Raw genomic sequence first — 22,533 nt, forward strand, 5'->3', positions numbered from 1 at the left:
TGTGATGAAACATTCATCAAAAGCCCTGAACGACAGGATTCAGAGAGTTTCCAAGTTGGTGAGCACATCCACGTGCTAAGAGAGGGCGGGGTCCCCCCCCCCGACTCCTCGGAGACAGACACTCCTGTGCTCGGGACCCTTCTGGACCTCGACCTACAAACCTCCATCCGTCTGTTCATTTGTATCCTTTATAATAACCTGTAACAGTAAGTACAGCATTGTCCTGAGGTCTGTGACTCCTTCTAGCAAATTACTGAATCCTGGAGGGGGGGATTGTGGGAAGCCCCAACTCCGAAGCCAAGGTGGGCAGAAAGGTGGGTAACCTGAGGACCTGACACCTGCTGCTGGCCTCTGAAGTGGGGGGCGGTCTTGTGGCACTGAGCCTTTAGCCTGTGGTGCCTGGTGCTAATTCCAGGTGGTGTCAGAATTGGATCAAACTGTAGGATACCCAGTTGGTAGTGGAGAGTTGGAAGACTGGCTGACGGTACTGGAAAAGGCATCACCTGTTTGATGTCAGGAGGGCAAATGCCTTCCATTACCGCCTCCAAGCTGATGTTCAGCGGTTCACACAGGTGTGACGCAGGCCAGCCTCTGTTGCAACTGGCTAGTCCCTGAGTAGAACCACTGTTCGGCTAATCTTCCCTGCCTCCTCCATAAGGCCTTTGTGAGGGTTACACTGAATCATGCCTCCAAAACCTCTCACAGTGCTACGTACAGAGTAAGCACTTAATAAGCGATAACCATTTTGGGGGAAGAAAGCAAACATTCTGACATTGTATAAAATCTTGCACCTCTGAGGAAAACAATTCTCAAGAAATAAACTGCCAGTTTTTCATAAGGGCCCTTTGTCCTTAATGTTAAAACTGAATTTTAAATTTTAAGCTGACTAGTCGTTAAGTGAAGACATTTTAGACACAATGGCTCTGAGCAAAGTCCTCATAACGGATCCATTCACTGAATGAGCTGATCACGAGACACACTCGTTCTAGATGAGTGGCTATTGGGAATGTCAGGCCCTTACCAGCAAAAGCTACCCTAAGAACTGCACAGGGCTGACGCTGCTCTGGGCAGGGGTCTCCTAAATGGAGTGGGAGTGGGGGGAGGCCAGTGAGACGCCCACCTGGGGCCCACGATTTAAGGAGGTGCCCCACCCCCGCCCTCAGGTTCCCGCAGGTGCTCAGCCGGCACCTGGGAGGGAGCGTCTCCTTAAACTTCCTGCCTCACTTGGTCTACCCTGGCCCCAGCCCTGGTGCCTGCACTCCCCAAGGTAAGCAGGAGAGACGAGTGCAAGGCAGGAGAAGGAGAAACCCAATGTGCCTCTGTATTTGTCTAAAAATAAGAAACTGAACTCCTTCAGTAGGACATGGCTTATCTTTCCAAATGAATACAAATAACTACTGCAGGGGGTTGAACTGTTTCCATCATGCAACCCTGCATGTGTTGGAGCCCAAACGCCCAGTAGCTCAGAACGTGACCTTATTAGGAGACACGGTCTTTCTAGAGGTAATGAAGCAAAAACGGGGTTACTAGGGTGAGCCCGAACCCACTATGGCTGGTCTCATTTTTTTTTAAAAAAAGGGAATTTTGAAACAGAGACCTGGGTAAAGGGAAGACACTGTGAAAACACAGGGAGAATACAACCATCTACAAGCCAAGGAGAGGGGCCTGGGAAGGCTGTCCCTCACAGGCCTCGGAAGGAACCAATTCTGACCTCACCTTCATCTCAGACTTGCAGCCTCCAGAGCTGGGAGAGAAGACACTTCTGTTGTCTAAGCTCCCCCAGTCTGTGGTACTTTGTTACAGCAGCCCTGCAAACTAACCACATCCAATTTAATTGCACTATTTCTTACGGGACACAAACTCTGCTCAAGGCCCGGCCCAGGCACCATGGACTGTTATGCCATCTACGCATCACTCCTGGCTTAACGTCAGCAGAGGAGAGACTCTTTTAAGTTCTACGGCCTAAGTGAGTGTTATACAGGGCCCACCATAATCTCTTCCAACCCCTGGAATGTTCTTTGGAGGGAAGCCTTGACAGTCCTGAAGAGCTAAGGGGCATGATTTGTAGATAAAGTGCTGAAAGCCTCCACCTTTATTTATTTTTTTTTGCATAACTAATGAATGCGTAGACTCAATCCCTGTTTGTGCCTCTTGAAATGAGGTTTCAATTGAATTCAGGCAGAATACCTATAAAATAACTATGAACCAAACCTAGTAATAGGAGAGAAAAATATAGTTACCATAAAAGCACAGGGCTGTGGACATTGTTCTTGGCCCTCTGGCTCTTCTGGAAGGAGCGGAAGAAACTGGAAGGCAGTGTAGAAAGGGAGAGTTGTGATGACGGCGGTACCTAGAAAGCGGTGATGTTAAAAACTCTACAGGAGAGACCTTCAAGATGGCGGCGGAGTGAGACGCGAAGGTCGCCTTCCTCCCCACAGATACATCAGAGCTACATCTACACGTGGAACTTCTCCTACAGAACACGCACAGAACGCCGGCAGAAGACCTCAGACCTCCCAAAAGGCAAGAAACTCCCCACGCACCTGGGTAGGGCAAAAGAAATAAGAAAAAACAGAGACAAAGAATAGGGACGCAACCTGCACCCTCTGGGAGGGAGCCGTGAAGGAGGAAAGGTGTCCACACACTAGGAGCCCCTTCGCGGGCGGAGACTGCGGGTGACGGAGGGGGAAGCTCCGGAGCCGCGGAGGAGAGCGCAGCCAACAGGGTGCGGAGGGCAAAGGGGAGAGATTCCCGCAGAGGATCGGTGCCGACCGGCACTCACCAGCCCGAGAGGCTCGTCTGCTCAGCCGCCGGGGCGGGCGGGGCCGGGAGCTGAGGCTCGGGCTTCAGTCGGATCCCAGGGAGAGGACTGGGGTTGGCGGCGTGAACACAGCCTGAGGGGTTAGTGCGCCACGGCTGGCCGGGAGGGAGTCCGGGAAAAAGTCTGGAGCTGCCGAAGAGACAGGAGACTTTTTCTTCCCCCTTTGCTTCCTGGTGCGCGAGGAGAGGGGAGTAAGCGCTCCCCTTAAAGGAGCTCCAGAGACGGGCGCGAGCCGCTAAGGCCGCTGCCGCCGCCACCAAGAAACCTGTGTGCGAGCACAGGTAACCCTCCACACCTCCCCTCCCGGGAGCCTGTGCAGCCCGCCACCGCCGGGGTCCGGGATCCAGGGACAGCTTCCCCGGGAAAACGCGCGGTGCGCCTCGGGCTGGTGCAACGTCACGCCGGCCTCTGCCGCCGAAGGCTCTCCCCGCATCCGTGCCCCTCCCTCCCCCCGGCCTGAGGGAGCCAGAGCCCCCGAATCAGCGGCTCCTTTAACCCCGTCCTGTCTGAGCGAAGAGCAGACGCCCTCGGGCGACCTACACGCAGAGGCGGCGCCACATCCAAAGCTGAACCCCCGGAGCTGTGTGAGCAGAGAAGAGAAATGGAAATCCCTCCCAGCAGCCTCAGGAGCAGCAGATTAAATCTGCACAATCAGCTTGATGTACCTGCCTCTGTGGAATACCTGAGTAGACAACGAATCATCCTAAATTGAGGAGGTGGACTTTGGGAGCAACAATATATATATATTTTTTTTCCTTTTTCTCTTTTTGTGAGTCTGTATGTGTATGCTTCTTTGTGTGATTTTGTCTGTATAGCTTTGCTTTTACCATTTGTCCTAGGGTTCTGTCTGTCCCTTTTCTGGTTTTTGTTTTTTTTTCTTTTTAGTATAGCTTTTAACGCTTGTTATCATTCATGGATTTGTTTTTAGGTTTGGTTGCTCTTGCCTTTCTTTCCTTTTTATTACTTTTTAATTGTTTTATTTTTAATAATTACTTTTTATTTTTTATTTTAATAACGTTTTTTCTTTTCTTTCACTCTCTCTCTATATATATATCTCCCTCTTTCTTTCTTTCTTTCTCCCTTTTCTTCTGACCCATGTGGCTGACAGGGTCTTGGGGTTCTGGCTTAGTGTCAGGCCTGAGCCTCTAAGGTGGGAGAGCTAAGTTCAGGACACTGGTCCACCTGAGACCTCCTGGCTCCACATAATAGCAAATGGCAAAAGCTCTCCCAGACATCTCCATCTCAAAGCTAAGACCCAGCTCCACTCAACAACCAGCAAGCTCCAGTGCTGGACACCCTATGCCTAAGAACTACCAAGACAGGAACACAACCCCACCCATTAGCAGAGAGGCTGCCTAAAATCAAAATAAGGTCACAGACACCCCAAGACACACCACCAGACGTGGTCCTGCCCACCAGAAAGACAAGATCCAGCTTCATCCACCAGAACACAGGCACTCGTCCCCTCCACCAGGAGCCGTACACAACCCACTAAACCAACCATAGCCACTGGGGGCAGACACCAAAAACAACAGGAACTACGAACCTGCAACCTGAGAAAAGGAGACCCCCAAACACAGTAACTTAAGCAAAATGAGAAGACAGAAAAACACACAGCAGATGAGGAGCAAGGTAAAAAACCACCAGACCAAACAATTGAACAGGAAATAGGCAGTGTACCAGAAAATGAATTCAGAGTAATGATAGTAAAGATGATACAGAATCTTGGAACTAGAATGCAGAAAATACAAGTTTAACAAGGACCTAGAAGAACTAAAGAGCAAACAAACAATGATGAACAACACAATAAATGAAATTAAAAATTCTCCAGAAGGAATCTATAGCAGGACAACTTAGGCAGAAGAACACATAGTGAACTGGAAGATAAAATAATGGAAATAAGTACTGCAGAGCAGAATAAAGAAAAGGAATGAAAAGAATTGACAACAGTCTCAGAGACCTCTGGGACAACACTAAATGCACCAACATTCAAACTATAGGGGTCCCAGAAAAAGAAGAGTAAAAGAAAGGGACTGAAAACATATTTGAAGAGATGATAGTTGAAAAATTCCCTAATATGGGAAAGGAAATATTTAATCAAGACCAGGAAGCACAGAGAGTCCCATTCCAGATAAATCCAAGGAGAAACACACCAAGACACATATTAATTCAACTATCAAAAATTAAATACAAAGAACAAATATTAAAAGCAGCAAGGGAAAAGCAACAAACAACATACAAAAGAAACCCCATAAGGTTAACAGCTGACCTTTTAGCAGAAACTCTGCAAGCCAGAAGGGAGTGTCAGGACATATTTAACGTGATGAAAGGCAAGAAACTACAACCAAGATTACTCTATCCAGCAAGGATCTCATTCAGATTCGATGGAGAAATTAAAACCTTAACAGACAAGCGAAAGCTAAGAGAATTCAGCACCACCAAACCAGCTCTACAACAAATGCTAAAGGAACTTCTCTAAGTGGGAAACACAAGAGAAGAAAAGGACCTACAAAAACAAACCCAAAAACAATTAAGGAAATGCTAATAGGAACATACATATAGATAATTACCTTAAATGTAAATGGATTAAATGCTCCAATCAAAAGACACAGACTGGCTGAATGGATACAGAAACAAGACCCGTATATATGCTGTCTACAAGAGACCCACTTCAGACCTGGGGACACATACAGACTGAAAGTGACAGGATTGAAAAAGATATTCCATGCAAATGGAAATCAAAAGAAAGCTGGTGTAGCAATTCTCATATCAGAAAAAAGGGACTTTAAAATAAAGACTATTACAAGAGACAAAGAAGAACACTACAAATAATCAAGGGATCAATCCAATAAGAAGATATAACAATTGTAAATATTTATGCACCTAATATAGGAGCACCTCAATACATAAGGCAAATGCTAACAGCCATAAAAGGGGAAATCGACAGTAACACAATCATAGTAGGGGATTTTAACACCCCACTTTCACCAATGGACAGATCATCCAAAATGAAAATAAATAAGGAAACACAAGCTTTAAATGATACATTAAACAAGATGGACTTAATTGATATTTATAGGACATTCCATCCAAAAACAACAGAATACACTTTCTCCTCAAGTGCTCATGGAACATTCTCCAGGATAGGTCATATCTTGGGTCACAACTCAAGCCTTGGTAAATTTAAGAAAATTGAAATCATATCAAGTATCTTCTCCGACCACAATGCTATGAGACTAGATATCAATTACAGGAAAAGATCTGTAAAAAAATACGAACACAGGGAGGCTAAACAATACACTACTTAATAACCAGGAGATCACTGAAGAAATCAAAGAGGAAGTCAAAAAATACCTAGAAACAAATGACGATGAAAACATGACGACCCAAAACCTATGGGCTCCAGCAAAAACAGTTCTAAGAGGGAAGTTTATAGCAATACAATCCTACCTCAAGAAACAAGAAACATCTCAAATAAACAACCTAACCTTACACCTAAAGCAATTAGAGAAAGAAGAAGAACAACAACAACAAAAAAAAAAAGCAGAAGGAAAGAAATCATAAAGATCAGATAGGAAATAAATGAAAAAGAAATGAAGGAAACGATAGCAAAGATCAATAACACTAAAAGCTGGTTCTTTGAGAAGATAAACAAAATTGATAAACCATTAGCCAGAATCATCAAGGAAAAAAGGGAGAAGAGTCAAATCAATAGAATTAGAAATGAAAAAGGAGAAGTAACAACTGACACTGCAGAAGTACAAAGGATCATGAGAGATTACTACAAGCAACTATAGGACAATAAAATGGACAACCTGGAAGAAATGGACAAATTCTTAGAAAAGCACAACCTTCCGAGACTGAACCAGGAAGAAATAGAAGATATAAACAGACCAATCACAAGCACTGAAATTGAGACTGTGATTTTAAATCTTCCAACCAACAAAAGCCCAGGACCAGATGGCTTCACAGGTGAATTCTATCAAACATTTAGAGAAGAGCTAACACCTATCCTTCCCAAACCTTTCCACACTATAGCAGAGGGAGGAACACTCCCAAACTCATTCTACGAGACCACCATCACGTGATACCAAAACCAGACAAGGATGTCACAAAGAAAGAAAACTACAGGCCAATATCACTGATGAACATAGATGCAAAAATCCTCAATAAAATACTAGAATCCAACAGAATCCAACAGCACATTAAAAGGATCATATACCATGATTAAGTTGGGTTTATCCCAGGAATGCAAGGATTCTTCAATATACGCAAACCAAGCAATGTGATACACCATATTAACAAATTGAAGGATAAAAACCATATGATCATCTCAATAGATGCAAGAAAAGCTTTCAACAAAATTCAACACCAATTTATGATAAAAACCCTCCAGAAAAGAGGCATAAAGGGATCTTACCTCAACATAATAAACACCATATATCCCAAACCCACAGCCAACATTGTTCTCAATGGTGAAAAATTGAAAACATTTCCACTATGCTCAGGAACAAGACAAGGCTGCCCACTCTCACCACTATTATTCAACATAGTTTTAGAAGTTTTAGCCACAGCAATCAGAGAAGAAAAGGAAATAAAAGGAATCCAAATCTGAAAAGAAGAAGTAAAAATGTCACTGTTTGCAGGTGACATGATATTATACATAGAGAATCCTAAAGAAGCTACCAGAAAACTACTAGAGCTAATCAATGAATTTGGTAGAGTAGCAGGATACAAAATTAGGGCACAGAAATCTCTTGCATTCCTATACACTAGTGATGAAAAATCTGAAAGAGAAATTAAGGAAACACTCCCATTTACCACTGCAACATAAAGAATAAAATACCTAGGAATAAACCTACCTAAGGAGACAAAAGACCTGTATGCAGAAAACTATAAGACACTGATGAAAGAAATTCAAGATGATACAAACAGATGGAGAGATATACCATGTTCTTGCATTGGAAGAATCAACATTGTGAAAATGACTATACTACCCATAGCAATCTACAGATTCAATGTAATCCCTATCAAAGTACCAATGGCTTTCTTCACAGATCTAGAACAAAAAATTTCACAATTTGTATGGAAACACAAAAGAACCCAAAAAGCAAAAGCAACCTTGAGAAAGAAAAGCGGAGCTGGAGGAGTCACACTCTCTGACTTCAGACTATACTATAAGGTTACTGTAATCAAGACAGTATGGTACTGGCACAAAAACAGAAATATAGATCAATGGAATGGGATAGAAAGCCCAGAGATAAACCCATGCACATATGGTCACCTTACCTTTGATAAAGGAAGCAAGAATATACAATAGAGAAAAGACACACTCTTCTATAAGTGGTGCTGGGAAAACGCGACAGCTATATGTAAAAGAATGAAATTAGAATACTCCCTAACACCATACACAAAAATAAACTCAAAATGGATTAAAGACCTAAATGTAAAGCCAGACACTATCAAACTCTTAGAGGAAAACATAGGCAGAACACTCTATGACATAAATCACAGCAAGATCCTTTTTGACCCACCTCCTAGAAAAATGGAAATAAAAATAAAAATTAACAAATGGGACCTAATGAAACTTAAAAGCTTTTGCACAGCAAAGGAAACTATAAGCAAGATGAAAAGACAACCCTCAGAATGGGAGAAAATATTTGCAAAGGAAGCAACTGACAAAGGATAAATCTCAAAAATGTACAAGCAGCTCATGCAGCTCAATGTCAAAAAAACAACCCAATCCAAAAATGGGCAGAAGACCTAAAGAGACATTTCTCCAAAGAAGATAAACAGATTGCCAATGAACACATGAAAGGATGCTCAACATCAGTAATCATTAGAGAAATGCAAATCAAAAGTACATTGAGGTATCACCTCATTGATACCAGTCAGAATGGCCATCATCAAAAAATCTACCAACAATAAATGCTGGAGAGGGTGTGGAGAAAAGGGAACCCTCTTGCACTGTTGGTGGGAATGTAAAGTGATCCAGCCACTAGGGAGAACAGTATGGAGGTTCCTTAAAAAAACTACAAATAGAACTTCCATACGACCCAGCAATCCCACTACTGGGCATATGCCCTGAGAAAACCATAATTCAAAAAGAGTCATGTACCACAATGTCCTTTGCACCTCTATTTACAATAGCCAGGACATGGAAGCAACCTAAGTGTCCAGTGACAGATGAATGGATAAAGAAGATGTGGCACATATATACAATGGAATTACTCAACCATAAAAAGAAACGAAATTAAGTTATTTGTAGTGAGGTGGATGGACCTAGAGTCTGTCGTACAGAGTGAAGTAAGTCAGAAAGAGAAAAGCAAATACTGTATGCTAACACATATATATGGAATGTAAAAAGAAATGGTTATGAAGAACCTAGGGGCAGGACAGGAATAAAGACACAGATGTAGAGAATGGCCTTGAGGACACGGAGTTGGGGAAAAGGAAGATGCGATGAAGTGAGAGAGTGGCATGGACTTATATATACACTACCAAATGTAAAATAGATGGCTAGTGGGAAGCAGCCGCGTAGCACAGGGAGATCAGCTCGGTGCTTTGTGACCACCTGGAGGGGTGGGATAGGGAGGGTGGAAGGGAAACACAAGAGGGAGGAGATATGGGGATATATGTGTATGTATAGCCGATTCACTTGTTATAAAGCAGAAACTAACACACCACTGTAAAGCAATTATACTCCAATAAAGATGTTAAAAAAATTTTTTAAATTGTAAAATAAAATAAAATTATCCCACCTAAAAAAAATAAAATAAAATGAAGCATGAAGAGCTTACTAAACTCTAAATACAGCTAACTATACATTCATTTAGCCACTGATGTATAGCCAAGGTTTCTTTCCTCAGTGTAGATCCACTAAGTCAATGCTATTGTATGCTGCATAAATCAAACATCATACATCATCTGTGATATCCAGTTTTTGTTTATTTAAATAGCTGAGAGTTAAGACACCTGTGAAATAAGATTCCCCCCACTGATTTTTGCGGGGGATTTTTTTCTCTTAAAACAAAAAAACAACTCTACAGTGTTGAAGGCAGGAACAGGTAGTACTGGGCGAGGAGCATCTTATTTGTGCGGGAGAATCAATGGAACCAACATAAGTCCTCTAAGTAAACCAAAGGACCCAAGAAAAGGTCTTTGAAGGTTTGGGACCAGAAATATCAAATATTGAAGATATAAAATATTTACATCCACATTTTTCTAAAAATTCTTGAATAGGAACAGCAGGGTTTTCTAGGTTTTGTTGTTTTACCTTTAATTGCCCTTGGCTCCCCCATCTTTTCTCTCTGTGAGTCATTTGTCTTGCTTTTGATCAACACGGCTTTTTCCTGGGTCTTCAAAGATCTTGGAACAACCTGAAAGAGAATTTCAATATATTAAGCCCTGGTTTTTTTCCCAAATATTAAAACCAAGGATCGACTATACATTTAGTGACAAATCCTATTTCTGAAACGTTACTTTAAAATATCCTAAAAGGGGAATGAACTTAAAATTCTTACTTTAAAAAAAAAAAAAAGTGAGGGGGGAGATGGGGCAACATTTCTCCCAGGGAAGTTCAGCATTACGAAGCAAAAATTGGGAATGAAATGAGGGCCAAGCCTGAATGGATATACTGAAGCCCACGTGTACTTTCACAAAGAAAATATTTTGAAAATGTTTTCCTTTCCTCACAGCCCACAGCTTTAGTAATAATGGTTTCCCCAGATCATTACTTTAGCACTTCTGTCTGCTCAAAACAAAGAGTAATGGCGTTTATTCAACATCCTGAGAACTGTAATTAGACAACTGTTTTTGTCCCAGGAAAGAAACAGTCATTTAATTTGTAGATGCCACAAGGATCCATATTTTTTTAAGAGATTAGAGAACTACCATTTTAAAAAAATAAAAAATCTTCCTCAGAATATGCCTGTTGGTGCAGCTCTAAAATCCAAACTGTTTTTTTTTTTTTTTTTTTTTTGGAGATACAGAATTTCTGTGCTTATGCAAGTTTCCAAATCAAATATCCAATCCCAAAATATTTATTAGTACATTTAACAAAATCCTCACAACATGACAAGTAGCAAACGGCAGCTTTTTCAGTCAAAAATATTTTCAAGTTAGAAAATGCCTTAAGTATTGCATCAAAATCAATATTTACAGTGGACAATATTATTTATAAATGGTTCCCCAGACCAACTGAGCCTCCCACTCCACCCAAGAGGCCCCCAGCCAACTCCACCTGAAGGCTGCGGGCCTGTGAATCGAGATATTTAAACCAAACTGCCCAACTGGTGGGGCAAAGGGTTTGGTAGGGTATGGAAAATCCAAATTCTTGGGGGAAAATTAGGATACAAAACCACATATATAGTCTGATTCCAATATCATAAACAGAAAACGGATGAAAAACAAGAGGGGAAAAAGGGTACAAATGAACTTAGTTACAAAACCGAAGTAGAGTCACAGATGTAGAAAACAAACTTACGGTTTATTTTCTACAGGGGATAAGGGGAGGGATAAACTGGGAGATTGAGGCTGACATACACACACTACTATATATAAAATACGTAACTAATAAGGACTTACTGTATAGCACAGGGAACTCTACTCAATGCTCTGTAATGGAGTATATGGGAAAATAATCTAAAAAAAAAAAGAGTGGATATATATATATGTATAACTGAGTCACTTTGCTGTACACCTGAAACTAACAACATGGTAAATCAACTACACGCCAATAAAAAATTAAAATTAAAAACAACAAGAGGAGAGATAGAAAGAGGGGGAGGAAGGCTCTAAGAAAGTACGGGAAATCGCTACTGGAAGTGGTCTTTGGGTTTCCAATGTGATTTCTGGGGAGTCTAACTTTCTTCTTTATAATCATGGGCATTTTCCAAATTTTCAGAACAAAGAATATTCATCTGGATAATCAGAGAAGAACTACATAATAATGCTTGTATAATCCTAAACACATTTGCAAAGTGTTTTCTTCACAGTGATGTGGGATAAGCATCTAGCCTCATGGAACCATGGGGCCTCCCATGCTCAGAAACAGGCCGCTCAGCAGGAAAGGAGGGGATACCAGCGAATTAGGTCATGCTTTGCATGGCCGCACAGATCTTGAGTTAATTAAGGTGTTTCCAAATTTCTTTTTCTCTAAATCCAAAAGCCAATATTGACTATTATTTGGTTAAATGCTTTCCACGGACAAGTGGTTAAAATAGTATTTAGTTTCCAATTGCTGCAAAGGGAACATGGGTTTTAAAAGCCTGGGCTAAAATTTCCTATACTGTGTCATCCTATAGTACATTTTCGTGCCCAAACCTCTTCTATGCCAAAAGAAACACTTGATTTATGATTGAATATTATTGGTCCTGATTTAAAGACAAGTGCAAAGGCCAGAGAAGATTCTATTAAATATGGTCAATGGGTATTTTTAAATTAGCGTTATAATGTTATTAATATTTCATCTATCCAGAGGGCATTTATCTGACAGCGTAAATTATCCGTAATGCAGCTGAGAAGCCTACAAAGGATCCAAAAAGATGTCACAAAGTCTAGGGAGAGAGAAGCTTTGCCAGAGAAAGGCACGCTACCAGCCGCGTGAGGTAACGACTGGCCCAATCAAAGCAGAAAATTCAGAAAATTATGCAAACCAGACTCAAGAAGTCAAAAAACACAGCCATTTGAGAACCTTGGTATGAGAGCAAACTGCTCAAGCCAGCTGAACAGCCCTTGGTCCTGCAGAAAGCACAGGATGAAGAACATGGTGCCCAGCCCTGCCAAGGTCAAATGCTCTGAACCCCACCACCCCGGGATCCAATGAGCCCCCTGATCTACGCAGTAGGAGAACACGTGTGATCGTGCTGGTTGGCAAATTCTCACTGGAAATGGTCAAAGTTAAACACACCTGAGCATCTCAAGGGCAAGTTTAATTTGCAAAGCAGTCGCGGTGCACAGGGACTGGGCTCACAGCCAGATTGGTGCCGCCCACCAGCGGCCAACAGACCGCTCTCCACCTCGGCCGGCCCATCCGCAAGCCACGGGTTAGACAGAGACGGTGCGAGTCCAACCAGACAGAGTTTGTGGCAGTGCCAAGCGAAGAGACACGAGGCATCGTATGTTCAGGGACATGCAACGTCCTCGTTCCATAAACACGTGGACAAGAAGCCACTCCCTGTGCACAGATTTTCCTGGCCACCTGCGTCAGCAACAGTGAATGTTTCATAAGCTGAGGTCAGCTACTGGGAAGATGGAAAACTAGATGTCCTAGAGAGCTGCTGCCTTCTCGACAGAAACCACCCCGGACCCTGAGTGAATGACAGCCGTCTTTTGTGAACAGGCTCCATTCCCACCAGCGACACCAGGGACAGTCACGGTAAACTGTGAGCCCACTCGTGTGTTTTTTTAGCCCCCTCCCCACAGGTGGCAAAGGCAGCAGACACGCTGGCTGCCCCCTTCTCCCGAGAAAGGAAACCCAACTTTGCTTGGGTATGTAGCCCAGCCCCCCGACATGCCCTGGCGAAGGCTGACCCTGCCCCAACTTCAGGGGCAAATCTTATCACCGGGCACCCATTCTTCTTGCCACTGATTGGCTTAGGGATGAGCATGTGATATAATTTGGGCCAATTCAACCCTGGGGGACAGAACAAGAGGACTTCTGGAGAAAGTCTCTTGGCCGACAAAGAAAGGTCATGTGATATTGTCCTGTCTTGGGGACACAGTTGGAACTGTGACAGCCATCTCAGAACCATGAAAGGAGGGGGCCTGAGGACAAAACCAATATGCTGCGATGTCAGGGGAAACAAGGAAGGCAATCCCCTGGGATTCTGCTTAGGCTGGCGAAGAGCAGGATTAATCAACCCTGAAGACACGAAGCATCCTATACACTACAGTGTCTATGTTCAAAAGAGCCACCTTCCTCTCTTTTATCTGTGTCCAGCTCAAACAGACATGCTGAATCACTTTTCTGTTCTAATTTTTTAAAAAAAATGATCTGCTGGAAATGAGCCCAGCTCATCAATCTTCCTACTCATAACATTATAATCTAAGACTTGAGAAACAAATAACTATTATCAAGATAAGTGCTCTCAGTCTATATATGTACTGAGTGTCCAGGTACTAGAGGTGACACAGAATGGTGCCCTCAGTAAACAAAGGATTTGATGGGGGGATTACACTTCTGGTTAAATGACTGACTGGAGGCAGAATGTGGTGAGGGTCATAAGAGAAGTACAAAAGAGGTGGCAATTCCATCTAGCCTCATGGAATGGCAATGCCTCTTCATAGGAGTGAGTATACCATAGGCACTTAGTATTCAATAGATGGGAACAGGGAGTATACAAGGTAGAGGAGACAGATGAGCGAAGGTATGAAGTGGAAAAGTACACAGGAGAAGCATACTGTAGAGTGTCTTTTACTCTCAGAACACAGTTCAGAAATGTTGAATGACTTGTCTCTATAATTAAGAAGTTATGTTGATACTTGTTTCTTTCCACAATCTAAGTTCAACCTACCCTTCAAATCCATTCATTCATTCGTTTCTCCATCCATTCATCCATCACCCATTATCCATCATCCATCCATCCATCCAACCATGATCCATCAATCTATCCATCCATCATCGATTCATCCATCATCCATCCATCCATCCATCCATCTACCCATCCATCATCCATCCATCCAACCATGATCCATCAATCTATCCACCCATCATCCATCCATCCATCATCCACCCATCCATCCATCCATGATCCATCAATCTATCCACCCATCATCGATTCATCCATCGTCCATCCATCCATCCATCATCCACCCATCCATCCATGATCCATCTATCCATCCATCATCGATTCATCCATCGTCCATCCATCCATCCATCCATCTACCCATCCATCCATCTACCCATCCATCCATCCATAGATGGATGGATATCCATCTATCCAACATTCACTAAGTCAGTTTCCTCCAGGTGCCATCACTGAGTTAAGCACTAACTAGGGGTGGGCTCTGCCATGAGTTCAGAGTCTAGTGGGAAAGACAAGGTTGTAAAGGAACAATCACAAATACCAACTCCCCCATTACCACGCTTGACCCTCAGCTGCAGAATAACTCCCACAAGGGAGGTAAGCAGGCAGAATCCAGTTGAGACGAGCACCTGAGCTATTTGAGAGACTGAAGGAGGAAAACTGGACAACCAAGCACACAGAGAGGAGCAGTCAGAGAATTAGGAAAAAGCTAGAAAGGACCCAAGTCCTGGCTGCCAAGGAAGGACATTCAGTAAGGCAGAACCAGTTCACAGCGTCCGTCTCCAGAGAGCTGAAAACGAATGAGAAATTCAATCAACCAACCACACAAGTTGATAAAAAGGTATTGGATTTGGCAAGTCAAAACCTCTGGGTGACCTCCAATAATGTTGCCAGTTTCCAAAGGTTTGCTAGTGGAAGGTTGGGACGATATGGGAAGGTCAACATAGGCTATTCATGAAAGGCACTCAGCAACAAAGAGAGAAAAGGGGAGAGCAGTTTAAGAAAAAAGGAAACGCTCACATGTTCACTCCCCCAACATTTGTTGCATGCCTACTGTGTGTCAGAAATTGCCAGCAATGCAAGAGTGCGCAAGACTCAGCCCTGCCCTCAAGAAGTTTACAATCCCGTTAGAAGAAGGTTTATCTTATTTGTCTAGTTGGTTTGTTAAGGATGAGAAAAGCAGGTACATTCATAGGTGGGATAAAGGGAAAGGTGCAGTAGCAGAGATAGATTCTAGAGACAGAGGATCAGCGACAGTCCAGTCTGGAAGAGACAGAGGAAAGGCCAGGCCATAATGTCAGCTCTGGCGGGTGGAAGGGACCCCAGTGTCTCAGAAGTGGTGTGTTACTAGATGTTTTAGCAACTGGCTCTCCAGGGGAATTCTTCTGATTTGAAGCATTTGGCCATTCTTGTGGAGTAACTATCCCTATCCTGGGCAATTTCAAGAAACTAACAAAAGTCCCTGAGTACAGAGTTGAATAGAGATATGGTGCCATCTTTCTGGTAAATCTGAGGTGCCGGCCCTGGCACACCTGTGCTCCAGAAGCCAAGCAGAGAAAAGAGGCCCCGAAATGATTGTCAAGTCAAGAGGTGATGGCGAGGAAATGCCAGTAGCTGAGTCCCTGAGACATGTCACTTGTAGGCAGGGCAGAAGCTAGGGAGATGGCGTTCCAGAGCTAGAAAACACAGCAGTGCTCTGAAATCGCATGCACATCAGCTCTTCTGCCTCCCGAACCTGCTTAGAACCCAAAACGTCGTAGGCTGTTCATCGTCACCATGCCTCAACTTGACACTGTTCGTGCACACACGTGGGTGCCTTTCCACTGGTAAATCACTGTGCCGCCTTATCCGCTTTCAGAACTCAAAGAGGCAAGTCTTGGCAGCTTTTCAAATGGACCCCCCTCTCCACCTTGGAGAAACGTGGTAAAAAATATACCAGAGCGGTTCTGACGGGAGAAAATACAGCTGTGCCAGGCGTGGCCAGGCCTGGAGGCTGCCCGCCAGTTTTGTTTCGTTTTGTGGTTGTTTGGTTTCCTTCCATTTTGTTCCTTAAGGTCATTCACAGCCTTAAATCGACCTCCATCCTTCATGCTTCTTCCAAGGAGAGCGCAAAACGAACCTAGACACTAACACGCATGACGAGCCTGGGACGTTCTTGGAGGAAGGGACGCTGGGTCTTTCTCTCCTTCTTGGCCTCGTCAGGCACCCGTGAAAGCATTCAAGCCGGTCAAGCTGATGGCAGAGGCGGCGGGGTGGCCGCCGCCTTCCACCAGGACGAGACGCACAACCCCCGAACGGCTCCACAGCCCCTCCGTCGGGGGTCCATGGTCTGCCTCGAGGTCCCCGGTAAAAATGAGACGTTTGAAAGAAAACAGGCTGCGTTTGAAAGGCGGTGACATCCAGAAAAGGGAAAACAACTATAAATGCTACTTCTCTCCCGTTTGACACTGAGCCTTCTGTTAAAGGAAACACATCTACCAGAGTTGTGTGTTTTTTTTTTTTTTCCCTAAGCTGAACTGGAAAAACATAAATATTTAGTCATTTCATAACGGCAGACAACTGACAAGCAGGCCACAGATTAAAGGGACATGATGTATTTCTAAGAAAGTTCATCAAACAAAATATATCTTTGAGAACAGAATCCCGAAGTCTGTTTTAGAAGCAAATTTGGCCTTCAGAATGAATTTTGTCTGGATGTAATCACCAGGTCACATCTTAGAGACAGCAACCGCCTCAACAGCCATCTATGCAGACAATGAGGTCTGTTTCATGTTTTTAAACTAACAACACCGGGCGGAAAAAAGTAAAACATTGGTAATGCATAACTGCTTTAGAGGATGCATATAAAATAACTAATTGCTAGTTAAATGGATCAATATTGTATTACCATCTCAATATTATAAATGCAAAATTCCTGAGCAGCAAGATCTATAACAGAGCAAAAATGAAAATAACTTAAATTAATAGAGACATCCTATGTAAGGGACCCAGAGAATATCATAGAGCATCTCTTTCAGATGAAATTCTTCTTTCAGCATCCCTCTAATGTGTTTATTTTGAATACAGTATGGAAAGGCAAGTCGTTAGAAGCTTTTCCTAAGGAAAATCAACTGGCCTAAAGGCAGAAAGAAAAAAATACTGAGGCTCTCCAATAATGTAGATAATTCTCTACATTATCTGCCGTTAAAAAACAAACCAACTGCCAAATACTTACAGAATATTAACTGGGAAAGGTTGCCTTGTGCTCTTTAATAGTGAGGAATTTCAAAGAACCTTGAACTCATCCTGAAAGTAGTTCTGTGTCCACTGGCTTGGCTGAAACACTTTGGCCTCCCTGGTGATGGGATTTTCACCACCAGGAGCACTGAAACCAGCTTTTCCATTTCTGCTGATTTTGATTAGTTTAAGAGAACTGCATCAAAACTGCCTCATTTGTACTGGACACAATCTGGAAATAAAGATTTTTCACTCTTCTTATATATTTAAATAGAAATCACGAGCCTCACCACAAAATCCCTTCGCTGATACAGTGTAAGCCCCCTACATACGAACAAGTTCAGTTCCGAGAGCGCGTTCGTAGGTCCAATTTGCTCGTAAGTCCAACAAAGTTCGCCTAGGGACCCAATTAACACAGTCGGCTACATAGTGCTGCACTGTAATAGGTTTATGATACTTTTCACACAAATAATACACACAAAAAAACAAAAAATAAAGAAAACATTTTTAATCTTACAGCACAGTACCTTGAAAAGTACAGTCGTACGGTACAGCAGCTGGCATCCAGGGGCTGGCATCGAGTGCACAGGCGAGAAGAGTTACTGGCTGGAGGAGGGGGAGGAGGTGGGAGATGGTAGAGCTGAAGGGTCGTCAGCAGTAAGAGACGGAGGGCCAGCTGCGATGTCACTCACGCCTGACGTTGATGGCTCAGGTTCTGGTTCCTTGCTGGATTCAATTCTATCTACCCTCTTGAAAAAACAATCCAGTGATGTTTGGGTAGTAGCTCTTTCTTCTCATCGTAGATGACACGGTAGCACTGGATTGCATTCTGAACGGCTGCTGCGACCTCTGTGTACTGTTCTACGTTCGGGTCCTGTGCCTCAAAAACTAACAGTGCCTCCTCAAATAAAGAAAATCTCCTTGCCGTCTCCTGCATTGTGAATCTCTCCGGTTCCTCAATTATTCTTCTCCTCTTGTCTCCCTTTGTTCTTTCTCTAGGACAAAGAGAATTCAGGAAATTCCCAGGCAGCTACCGTATCTGCACTCGCTGCCTCGCCAGTTTTTACGTTGTGAAAGTTGGCTCTAGCCTTGAACCGATGAAACCAGCCGTGGCTGGCATTAAAAGATGTCCCCTCTGATTCTTCGCCGTGTTTCTTCTTCAAGTCTTCATAAAGGCTTTTAGCTTTCTCTTGAATCAGCATTAAGCTAAGCGGGACTCAGCGCTGCTGTTGATCCTGCATCCGCACACTGAGAAGTTTCTCCATCTCCTGCATCACTTTTCCACTCTTCTTCGATATTACTGTCAACATCTCCTCCATCACTTTTCCAAGCTTCTCTGATATCATTGTCAACATCATCAGCACAGCAGACTTCACATGTTCCATGATCTTGTCCTTGTTCTTTAAAATCGCGCCAATGGGGCTTCCCTGGTGGCACAGTTGTTGAGAGTCTGCCTGCCGGTGCAGGGGACACGGGTTCGTGCCCCGGTCCGGGAGGATCCCATATGTTGCGGAGCGGCTGGGCCTGTGAGCCGTGGCCACTGAGCCTGCGCGTCCGGAGCCTGTGCTCCGCAACGGGAGAGGCCACAACAGTGAGAGGCCCGCGTACCAAAAAAACAAAACAAAAAACAAACAAGAAAAATCGCGCCGATGGTTGAACGTTTCAAGTTGTTAAGAACAAGCGACATCTACCATCTTTTCGCCTCACCCCACTCTCTCAATTATTTTCATTTTTGTTTCCATCATTAGCGCTTGGCGCTTCCTAGCAGTACCAGCTACATCACTGCTGCTTTACGCTTGCTTCTGGCCATGCTGGGCTTGAAATAAAGATACTGTACTACTGTACTCTATACAGCACTGTCCAATAAAGCACACAAAAGCACAACCACTTGTAGAGGATGCACGCACGTGACAACGTACGCCAGACACGTGAGTGAACTAACTTATACGATTGGACGGGTGAACGCACGTTCACATCTTTGAAAGTTGCAACTTGGAGGTGCATATGTCGGGAACTTACTGTACTCAGGAGGCGAAGTTTATAACGTGCCTCTGGCTGTACAGCTATGCATTCCATCCATACAGAATCTTCCATGAAATACATCATTAACAAGTCCTTCTGTAAGTATTAACTGATGACATCATGCAAAGAGCTGTGTCCAGGGTTGAGGGAGGATGAAAAAGTTCCAAGGTGTGTCTCTCATGCCTTGCAGGAGAGTCAGCATGTGGCCTAATGTTTTATGATACAGAATAGGGGGCAACATAGCAGCTTCGGTAAGATGCACTGGGACAGCTCAGGGAAGAGGAAAAGGGAGCTTCAGCTTTGGGAGGGTTTAAATCAGATGATGAAAAAGAGGAAGAATGTTCTACAGACATGAGAGAGGAGGGCAGCCCAGGCAGAAGGAAAGAGCGCCGCAGGCCATCAAGTACAACAGGACTGCAGAACACGAGCCTATAAAGGGGCCACAAGGCAGCCACCTCTGCATGTGAGTACAAGTCTCTGTGAAGCAGCATAACAACATCCAAATCATCTTTGCCATCACCTGAGGTGGTCAAGGTGGGCTTTTCAAAGCAGGACAAAGGCCTCAGACAGAGGGTGTGGAGAGAAGCTGAGCCAGTGCCTCAGGCAGATGTTCCAGAGAAGCAGGAAAGTGGGCGAGCCCAAGCGGGGGACGGTGGCTGGGCCAGGAAGGCTTGTGTGGATCGTGGAGGGCCAGGCGGAGCCACCGAGAGAGCCTCAAGGCACAGGCTAGGAAGTGTGGCCCTCGCTCTGAAAACAGCAGCTGGGGACTTTTGAGCATCTGTAGAATGGAGTTTCCCAAAGAGGCTTTTGGGAAGATTCCCAAGGCAGCTGACTGCAGGGAGGGAAACGCTACCATGGTCCAGCCAGGAGTGAAGGCGGTCCAGCCAAGGAGCAAGGAGGCAGGACAGAGGGGAGGGGAGATGCCAAGACCTGGGGGCCCATCAGACACCGAAGAGGAGGGGGGGAGAGAGAAGGAGAAAGGATGGAAAATGGGAAGGTGAGGTCTCGATGAAGATGGGGCACCCTGTTCCAGTCCCAAGGATGAAAATTTTCATCCTCAGGCCCCCAAGCCACGAAGCTGGGCAAGGTGAACAGGAGCTCCAGGGCTTGGTCCAGGCAGGGACTGGGCTTGGACTCTCTTGGGGCCGCAGAGCAATGACAGAGTTTCCCAGGGCAGGGAGGGTGGCTAAGATGGGGGCTGGGGGGAGGGGCTACAGGGAGATGGAAGGGGCTTGTCGTCCTCCTGCGGGGCGAGCCTGACCTTCATTCTCCGTACACCCGCCTGCTGAATCCACACGCTGTTCCGTTTGGGGATTATCTTCTCGCTTGAAATTTCTCCGAGTTTTCTGTTTGCAGCATTCACGAGATACAATGATAACGTTTATTCAGCACTTTTTTTTCTTCTTGCTGGGAAAAGAGCTATCAAGTACCTGGACTTTTCTTTGCCAGTCTAACCCTCTGAAATGGGACCAGGTTTTGCAATCTCGAAACCAGATCTTCCAGGCTGGCTCTATCTCTCTAAAAAAGAGGAAGGGGGGGCCCTTCTCCCTTCTCGTTTTATGGCAGATAGAATAACTTGATCTTTGGGTAAAAAAAAAAGATGCATCAGAAGCCAGTTAACCCGGCAAGGCTGCTGCAATTCCCCCAGGGGGTAGTAATGGCCTCGTTCATCACCCAAACTGTGGAGCCTTTGGTGGCACTAATCACCGGCTGGTGTATTGAGAGCCTGCGAGGTGGTTATCACCCTCCTTGTTTCTCTGATAAAGAAGTTGAGGTCACAGATCTGCTAAGTGGATAAGCAGGGACTGGAACTCAGGATTCAAACCCTGCCTCTATTTATTCCGTGAACCTTGCTGTCTTTTCCGTGGAGGAAAAGCCACACTCTGGTTTGACGACAGAGAAGACAAAGAGGCAAGCATCCCTGAACCGTTTCTATGTGTCATTTCCACCATGGGGCCCCCTCCCGAGATCCATGATCCTCTTTTGGCTAAAACCCAGGAAGATGCCCCTTAGAGAGCTGAACGCTGTTCACCCTGATCACTCAGAACCAACGCACGCCCCAAGGACAAAAATCCCCAGGTATGGACACATGCAAGCCAATCTTTGCCTTAATGCCTCCCAGTTTCTCCTTAGCTTGCCTCTGAAATGCTAAGTTTTGTCCATTCATTCTCTGAATCTTCCTAAAATCTCACCCAGCCACTGCGGCCTTCTCGGGAAGGCTCAAGGATGTCACTTCTGGCTGAGTGGGTAGTGGGGACGCTCCCAGAAGGTGTTGCCCTCGCTGGTGTTTCAGACGTGGCGTGAACCCAGACATTACACCACCCGCTCTCCACCCCATCGTGTCCGTCCCCATTTACCAGAAACACAGGCAGCCAAACAGAAAGCCTTGAGACCTTGCAGAGGGAAACTGAGCAGACACCCATGTACCAGGTCTGGGAGGAGAGCTCAGCTGCTCTCATTAACATCATCGTCTTCCTTTTTCTCCCTGTGACCACCAGCCTGCTACTTGCTCTTGAGAACTTTCCTCCAAAGCAGAGAACGAGGCCCTGGTCGCAGCCCAATTCACAGCTCTCAGTCTACCTGGGACCCAAAAAACATTCCAGCCGCCCTTGGTGTTGAGGAGGATGAATGAACCCAGGACAAGCCCATCACCTCCCTTCCATCTACCCCCACTTCGTGTTTATACCTCCCCGAGTGAGAGAAGGACAAGCTGTGTGACCCTGGGTAAGTGACTTAGCCTCTCTGTGCCTCTATTTGCATATCTATAAAATGGATACAATAGTAATATCTACTTAAATTGTTGGGGGAATTAAATGAACTAATATATTTCAAAAGCTTAGAAGAGTTCTTGGAACATAGCAAGTGCTCGATAAATGTGAACTACTGAATTAGTTGCATAAAATGGTTTACGGAGAACAAGTTCCAACGAGTTTTGGGGGATTACTT

General features: G+C 44.5%; 1 protein-coding gene across 9 annotated transcripts in view; it reads right to left on the bottom strand.

Moving 5' to 3' along the window:
• ERG (ETS transcription factor ERG) overlaps positions 1–22,533 on the bottom strand; it is a 280,990-nt gene that overhangs the window by 191,842 nt on the left and 66,615 nt on the right. For 8 of the 9 annotated variants that reach the window (XM_067035112.1, XM_067035110.1, XM_059065276.2 and 5 more), the window contains one exon: positions 10,098–10,200. The gene's annotated coding sequence lies outside the window, so the exon portion shown is untranslated. Of the gene's footprint in view, positions 1–10,097; positions 10,201–11,407; positions 11,465–22,533 lie in introns of all 9 variants that reach the window. The other variant, XM_067035111.1, reaches the window with a different exon arrangement.

The sequence above is a fragment of the Kogia breviceps genome, chromosome 5 (genome assembly GCF_026419965.1).
Source record: "Kogia breviceps isolate mKogBre1 chromosome 5, mKogBre1 haplotype 1, whole genome shotgun sequence".
Lineage (NCBI taxonomy): Eukaryota > Metazoa > Chordata > Mammalia > Artiodactyla > Physeteridae > Kogia > Kogia breviceps.